The sequence below is a fragment of the Lithobates pipiens genome, unplaced genomic scaffold (genome assembly GCF_037356315.1).
Source record: "Lithobates pipiens isolate NorthernLeopardFrog02 unplaced genomic scaffold, aLitPip1_a1.2 Scaffold_63, whole genome shotgun sequence".
NCBI lineage: Eukaryota > Metazoa > Chordata > Amphibia > Anura > Ranidae > Lithobates > Lithobates pipiens.
Genome location: NW_027507885.1, coordinates 799,769 through 808,229, shown reverse-complemented (window position 1 = coordinate 808,229; position 8,461 = coordinate 799,769). Strand labels below are relative to the sequence as shown.

The 8,461-nt window shown below is 53.6% G+C and overlaps 1 pseudogene; it reads left to right on the top strand.

Annotated features, from left to right (window-relative positions):
* The first annotated feature begins 542 nt into the window (after positions 1 to 542).
* Positions 543 to 8,461, top strand: part of LOC143958888 (rho-related GTP-binding protein RhoG-like) — a 33,812-nt pseudogene continuing 25,893 nt past the window's right edge.

The window sequence follows — 8,461 nt, the reverse complement described above, 5'->3', positions numbered from 1 at the left end:
GGGGGTCCAACCAACAACTAGCAAGAGGGACCTAATAAAGGGGGTCCAACCCACTACTAGCAAGGGGGACCTAATAAAGGGGGTCCAAACCGCTACTAACAAGGTGGAACTAATAAAGGGGGTCCAACCCATTACTAGCAAGGGGTACCTAATAAAGGGGGTCCAACCCGTTACTAGCAAGGGTGACCTAATAAAGAGGCTGGTGAGTGTATATCTGAAGTTGAGAAGAGGACCTCCAGATAACCCTCTCAGGAGACTTGGAGAAGCCCTTCTCTTGCCCCCCCCCCCCACTTCTCTTTTACTACCTCTATTATCAGGAAACAAACTACAAATCGTGGACAAGATGCCAGAGCGCCCCAAACCCCCCATTCTACCCTTCCATCCATGCCATCAGTCGGCTGGTGCTGCAGGAAAGCCGAGGGGACATTTCTTCATGTTTCCTGCTCATGCCTAAATCTCTGAGGCTTTGGACGGGTGATTTCACAATGTACAGCTGATGTCATCCCACATGGCCCCGCCTTCATCCTCTTGCATCACAATGACAAAGAGAACATATCCAGTAAATGTTCCTTGATGGACACATTGGTGGACCCAGCTCAGCCTCGCACCCCCTTGTTGTGGCGTCACCCCCAACCCCCAACATGGTTTAATTTCTTCACTCAGATCAACGCCATTAAAAGGATTTCTGAGGTAAGTGGATTTATTGGAATACTCTTAGCTGCTCTGCTGACTACATTTCTTTTCTTGGCAACCCTTGAATCCTGATATAAAGATGTGATGGGCATGGGCTGCTGACATTGTGGGGAGCCCCCTACTCCCTTTCTACCCCCCAAACCTTTTTATTTCCTGTCCTCCTCCTCTCTTACCCTCCTATATCAGTGTTTGATTTATTTTCTTATATAGCAAGGTCTCCGGCCTCCTTTGGTCTCATGAGAACCTCCAGGGCTAGAGAAAGCTGACATCCTTCTGTATGTGGTGGTTGTGAGGTAGATGACAGAGGGGGGGGGAGTAGATGATAGAGGGGGGAGTAGTAGATGACAGAGGGGGGAGAAGATGACAGGGGGGGGTGGATGACAGAGGGGGAGTAGTAGATGACAGAGGGGGGGAGTAGATGACAGGGGGAGAGTAGATGACAGAGGGGGGGGAGTAGATGACAGGGGGGTAGATGACAGAGGGGGGAGTGGATGACAGAGGGGGGAGTAGATGACAGAGGAGGGGAGTAGATGACAGAGGGGGGAGTAGATGACAGAGGGGGGAAGTAGATGACAGAGGGGGGAGTAGATGACAGAGGGGGGAGTAGCTGACAGAGGGGGGAGTAGATGACAGAGGGGGGGAGTAGATGACAGAGGGGGAGTAGATGACAGAGGGGGGGAGTAGATGACAGAGGGGGGAGTAGCTGACAGAGGGGGGAGTAGCTGACAGAGGGGGGAGTAGCTGACAGAGGGGGGAGTAGATGACAGAGGGGGAGTAGATGACAGAGGGGGGGAGTAGATGACAGAGGGGGGAGTAGCTGACAGAGGGGGGAGTAGATGACAGAGGGGGGGAGTAGATGACAGAGGGGGAGTAGATGACAGAGGGGGGGAGTAGATGACAGAGGGGGGAGTAGCTGACAGAGGGGGGAGTAGCTGACAGAGGGGAGGAGTAGCTGACAGAGGGGGGAGTAGATGACAGAGGGGGGGAGTAGATGACAGAGGAGGGGAGTAGATGACAGAGGGGGGGAGTAGATGACAGAGGGGGGGGGTAGATGACAGAGGGGGGGTAGATGACAGAGGAGGGGAGTGGATGACAGAGGAGGGGAGTAGATGACAGAGGAGGGGAGTAGATGACAGAGGGGGGAGTAGATGACAGAGGGGGTAGTAGATGACAGAGGAGGGGAGTAGATGACAGAGGGGGGGAGTAGATGACAGAGGAGGGGAGTAGATGACAGAAGAGGGGAGTAGATGACAGAGGGGGGGAGTAGATGACAGAAGGGGGAGTAGATGACAGAGGGAGTAGATGACAGAGGGGGGGGAGTAGATGACAGAGGGGGGAGTAGATGACAGAGGGGGGAGTAGATGACAGAGGGAGGGAGTAGATGACAGAGGGGGGAGTAGATGACAGAGGGGGTGGGAGTAGATGACAGAGGGGGGGGGAGTAGATGACAGGGGGAGTAGATGACAGAGGGGGGGAGTAGATGACAGAGGGGGGGAGTAGATGACAGGGGGGGGAGTAGATGACAGAGGGGGGAGTAGATGACAGAGGGGGGAGTAGATGACAGAGGGGGGGAGTAGATGACAGAGGGGGGGAGTAGCTGACAGAGGGAGGATAACAATCCTTGGGGTGTCCTAATCCTGAGAGAGTCCTAATCCTGAGGGTGTCCTGATCCTGGAGGTCCTAGTCCTGGGGGGTCCTAATCCTCAGGGGTCTTAATCCTGGGGGTGTCTAAAATTTGGGGGGCCGTCATAATCCTGGGGAGGTCCTAATCCTGGGAGTGTCCTAATCTTGGGGTTTCCTAATCCTTAAGGGGTGTTCTAATCCTGGGGGGCCTAATCCTGGTGGTTTCCTAATATTTGGGGTTCTAATCTTGGGGTGTTCCTAATATGGGAGTGTCCTAATCCTATGGGGATATCCTGGGGTGGAGAATATCCTGGGGTGTTCCTAATCCTGGGAGGGTCCTAATCCTGGGGGTCCTATTCCTGGGGGTGTCCTAATCCTGGAGGGCATCTTAATCCAGGGGGTGTCCTAATCCTGGGGTTCCTAATCCTGAGGGGTGCCTAATCCTGGGGGTCCTAATCCTGGAGGGTGTCCTAATCCTGAGGGGTTCCTAATCCTAGGGGGTCCTTATCCTGCATGGTGTTCTAATCCTTAGGGGGTCCTAATCCTGGAAGGTCCTAAACCAGGGGAGCCCTAATCCTAAATGTGTCCTAATCCTAGGGGTGTCCTAATCCTGAGGGTGTCCTAATCCTGAGGGGGTCTTAATCCTGGGGATGCCCTAATTCTGGGGAGGATCATAATCCTAAGGGAGTCCTAATCCTGGGGGTCCTTTTCCTGAGGGGGTACTAATCCTGGGGGTACTAATTCTGGGGGGGTGTCCTAATCCTTGAGGGTTTCCTAATCCTAAGGGTGTCCAAATACTGAAGGGTCCTAACCCTTGGGGTCTTATTCCTGGGGGGTCCTAATCCTGAGGGGGTCTTAGTCCTGGGAGTGTCCTAATCCTGGGGGTCCTAATCCTGGAGGGCATTCTAATCCTGGGAATGTCCTAATCCTGGGGGCTCCTTATCCTGAGGGGGTCTTAATCCTGGGGCTCCTTATCCTGGGGATGTCCTGATCCTGGGGGTCCTAATCCTGAGGGGGTCCTAATCCTGGGGATGTCCTAATCTTGGGGGGTCCTAATCCTGAGGGGATCTTAATCCTGAGGGAGTCTTAATCCTGGGGATGTCCTAATCCTGGGTGGTCTTAATCCTTGAGGGCATCCTAATTCTGGGGGTCCTAATCCTGAGGGGGTCTTAATCCTGGGGATATCCTAATTCTGGGGGTCCTAATCCTTAGGGTGCCCTAATCCTAAGGGAGTCTTAATCCTGAGGGGGTCTTAATATTGGGGTTGTCCTAATCCTGGGGGTCCTAATCCTGGAGGGCATCCTAATCCTGTGGATGTCCTAATCCTGGAGGTCCTAATCTTGGAGGGCATCCTATTCCTGGGGGGTCCTTATCCGGTGGGGGTCCTAATCCTGGAGGGTTCCAAATCCTAGGAATGTCCTAATCCTTGGGGGTCCTAATCCTGGGGGGCCTTAATCCTGAGGGGAACTTAATCCTGGGGTTCCTAACCATGGGGATTTCCTAATCCTGGGGGTCCTAATCCTGAGAGGGTCCTAATCCTTAGGGGGTCTTAATCCTGGGAATGTCCTAATTCTGGGGAAGTCCTAATCCTTAGGGGGTCTTAATCCTGGGAATGTCCTAATTCTGGGGGAGTCCTAATCCTAAAGGGGTCTTAATCCTTGGGGGTCCTAATCCTGGAGGGCATCCTAATCCCGGGGGGTCCTAACCCTGAGGGGGTCTTAATCCTGGGTGGTCCTAATCTTAGGGTGTTCTAATCCTGGAGGGCATCCTAATCCTGGGAATGTCCTAATCCTGGGGGTCCTGATCCTGGGAGGTCCTTAACTTGAAGGCCATCCTAAACCTTGGGATGTCCTAATCCTCGGGTGTCCTAATCCTGAGGGGGTCTTAATCCTGTGAGTGTCCTAATCCTTGGGGTCCTAATCCTGAGGGGGTTTTATTCCTTGGGGGTCCTAATCCTTGGGGGTCCTAATACAGGGATATCCTAATCCTGGACGTGTACTAATCCTGGGAGTGTACTAGTCCTGGGAGGTCCTAATCCTAGGGGTGGTCTAATCCTGGAGGGCGTCCTAATCCTGCTGGATCCTAATCCTGGGGCGTGTCCTAATCCTGAGGGGGTCTTAATCCTGGGGTCCTAATCCTGGGGTGTTCCTAATACGGGAGTGTCCTAATCCTATGGGGATATCCTGGGGTGTTCCTAATACGGGAGTGTCCTAATCCTATGGGGATATCCTGGGGTGTAGATGACAGAGGGGGGGAGTAGATGACAGAGGGGGGAGTAGATGACAGAGGGGGGGAGTAGATGACAGAGGAGGGGAGTAGATGACAGAGGGGGGGAGTAGATGACAGAGGAGGGAGTAGATGACAGAGGAGGGGAGTAGATGACAGAGGGGGGTAGATGACAGAGGGGGGGAGTAGATGACAGGGGGGAGTAGATGACAGGGGGGGAGTAGATGACAGGGGGGGAGTAGATGACAGAGGGGGGAGTAGATGACAGAGGGGGGGAGTAGCTGACAGAGGGAGGATAACAATCCTTGGGGTGTCCTAATCCTGAGAGAGTCCTAATCCTGAGGGTGTCCTGATCCTAGAGGTCCTAGTCCTGGGGGGTCTTAATCCTCAGGGGTCTTAATCCTGGGGGTGTCTAAAATTTGGGGGGCCGTCATAATCCTGGGGAGGTCCTAATCCTGGGAGTGTCCTAATCTTGGGGTTTCCTAATCCTTAAGGGGTGTTCTAATCCTGGGGGGCCTAATCCTGGTGGTGTCCTAATATTTGGGGTTCTAATCTTGGGGTGTTCCTAATATGGGAGTGTCCTAATCCTATGGGGATATCCTGGGGTGGAGAATATCCTGGGGTGTTCCTAATCCTGGGAGGGTCCTAATCCTGGGGGTCCTATTCCTGGGGGTGTCCTAATCCTGGAGGGCATCTTAATCCAGGGGGTGTCCTAATCCTGGGGTTCCTAATCCTGAGGGTTGCCTGATCCTGGGGGTCCTAATCCTGGAGGGTGTCCTAATCCTGAGGGGTTCCTAATCCTAGGGGGTCCTTATCCTGCAGGGTGTTCTAATCCTTAGGGGGTCCTAATCCTGGGAGGTCCTAAACCAGGGGAGCCCTAATCCTAAATGTGTCCTAATCCTAGGGGTGTCCTAATCCTGAGGGTGTCCTAATCCTGAGGGGGTCTTAATCCTGGGGATGCCCTAATCCTGGGGAGGATCATAATCCTAAGGGAGTCCTAATCCTGGGGGTCCTTTTCCTGAGGGGGTACTAATCCTGGGGGTACTAATTCTGGGGGGGTGTCCTAATCCTTGAGGGTGTCCTAATCCTGAGGGTGTCCAAATACTGGAGGGTCCTAACCCTTGGGGTCTTATTCCTGGGGGTCCTAATCCTGAGGGGGTCTTAGTCCTGGGAGTGTCCTAATCCTGGGGGTCCTAATCCTGGAGGGCATTCTAATCCTGGGAATGTCCTAATCCTGGGGGCTCCTTATCCTGAGGGGGTCTTAATCCTGGGGCTCCTTATCCTGGGGATGTCCTGATCCTGGGGGTCCTAATCCTGAGGGGGTCCTAATCCTGGGGATGTCCTAATCTTGGGGGGTCCTAATCCTGAGGGGATCTTAATCCTGAGGGAGTCTTAATCCTGGGGATGTCCTAATCCTGGGTGGTCCTAATCCTTGAGGGCATCCTAATTCTGGGGGTCCTAATCCTGAGGGGGTCTTAATCCTGGGGATATCCTAATTCTGGGGGTCCTAATCCTTAGGGTGCCCTAATCCTAAGGGAGTCTTAATCCTGAGGGGGTCTTAATATTGGGGTTGTCCTAATCCTGGGGGTCCTAATCCTGGAGGGCATCCTAATCCTGTGGATGTCCTAATCCTGGAGGTCCTAATCTTGGAGGTCATCCTATTCCTGGGGGGTCCTAATCCGGTGGGGGTCCTAATCCTGGAGGGTTCCAAATCCTAGGAATGTCCTAATCCTTGGGGGTCCTAATCCTGGGGGGCCTTAATCCTGAGGGGAACTTAATCCTGGGGTTCCTAACCATGGGGATTTCCTAATCCTGGGGGGTCCTAATCCTGAGAGGGTCCTAATCCTTAGGGGGTCTTAATCCTGGGAATGTCCTAATTCTGGGGGAGTCCTAATCCTTAGGGGGTCTTAATCCTGGGAATGTCCTAATTCTGGGGGAGTCCTAATCCTAAAGGGGTCTTAATCCTTGGGGGTCCTAATCCTGGAGGGCATCCTAATCCCGGGGGGTCCTAACCCTGAGGGGGTCTTAATCCTGGGTGGTCCTAATCTTAGGGTGTTCTAATCCTGGAGGGCATCCTAATCCTGGGAATGTCCTAATCCTGGGGGTCCTGATCCTGGGAGGTCCTTAACTTGAAGGCCATCCTAAACCTTGGGATGTCCTAATCCTCGGGTGTCCTAATCCTGAGGGGGTCTTAATCCTGTGAGTGTCCTAATCCTTGGGGTCCTAATCCTGAGGGGGTTTTATTCCTTGGGGGTCCTAATCCTTGGGGGTCCTAATACAGGGATATCCTAATCCTGGACGTGTACTAATCCTGGGAGTGTACTAATCCTGGGAGGGTCCTAATCCTAGGGGTGGTCTAATCCTGGAGGGCGTCCTAATTCTGTTGGATCCTAATCCTGGGGCGTGTCCTAATCCTGAGGGGGTCTTAATCCTGGGGTCCTAATCCTGGGGTGTTCCTAATACGGGAGTGTCCTAATCCTATGGGGATATCCTGGGGTGTTCCTAATACGGGAGTGTCCTAATCCTATGGGGTTATCCTGGGGTGTAGATGACAGAGGGGGGGAGTAGATGACAGAGGGGGGAGTAGATGACAGAGGAGGGGAGTAGATGACAGAGGGGGGGAGTAGATGACAGAGGGGGGAGTAGATGACAGAGGAGGGGAGTAGATGACAGAGGGGGGTAGATGACAGAGGGGGGGAGTAGATGACAGGGGGGAGTAGATGACAGGGGGGGGGGAGTAGATGACAGGGGGGGAGTAGATGACAGAGGGGGGAGTAGATGACAGAGGGGGGGAGTAGCTGACAGAGGGAGGATAACAATCCTTGGGGTGTCCTAATCCTGAGAGAGTCCTAATCCTGAGGGTGTCCTGATCCTGGAGGCCCTAGTCCTGGGGGGTCTTAATCCTCAGGGGTCTTAATCCTGGGGGGTGTCTAAAATTTGGGGGGCCGTCATAATCCTGGGGAGGTCCTAATCCTGGGAGTGTCCTAATCTTGGGGTTTCCTAATCCTTAAGGGGTGTTCTAATCCTGGGGGGCCTAATCCTGGTGGTGTCCTAATATTTGGGGTTCTAATCTTGGGGGGTTCCTAATATGGGAGTGTCCTAATCCTATGGGGATATCCTGGGGTGGAGAATATCCTGGGGTGTTCCTAATCCTGGGAGGGTCCTAATCCTGGGGGTCCTATTCCTGGGGGTGTCCTAATCCTGGAGGGCATCTTAATCCAGGGGGTGTCCTAATCCTGGGGTTCCTAATCCTGAGGGGTGCCTAATCCTGGGGGTCCTAATCCTGGAGGGTGTCCTAATCCTGAGGGGTTCCTAATCCTAGGGGGTCCTTATCCTGCAGGGTGTTCTAATCCTTAGGGGGTCCTAATCCTGGGAGGTCCTAAACCAGGGGAGCCCTAATCCTAAATGTGTCCTAATCCTAGGGGTGTCCTAATCCTGAGGGTGTCCTAATCCTGAGGGGGGTCTTAATCCTGGGGATGCCCTAATCCTGGGGAGGATCATAATCCTAAGGGAGTCCTAATCCTGGGGGTCCTTTTCCTGAGGGGGTACTAATCCTGGGGGTACTAATTCTGGGGGGGTGTCCTAATCCTTGAGGGTGTCCTAATCCTGAGGGTGTCCAAATACTGGAGGGTCCTAACCCTTGGGGTCTTATTCCTGGGGGGTCCTAATCCTGGGGGGGTCTTAGTCCTGGGAGTGTCCTAATCCTGGGGGTCCTAATCCTGGAGGGCATTCTAATCCTGGGAATGTCCTAATCCTGGGGGCTCCTTATCCTGAGGGGGTCTTAATCCTGGGGCTCCTTATCCTGGGGATGTCCTGATCCTGGGGGTCCTAATCCTGAGGGGGTCCTAATCCTGGGGATGTCCTAATCTTGGGGGGTCCTAATCCTGAGGGGATCTTAATCCTGAGGGAGTCTTAATCC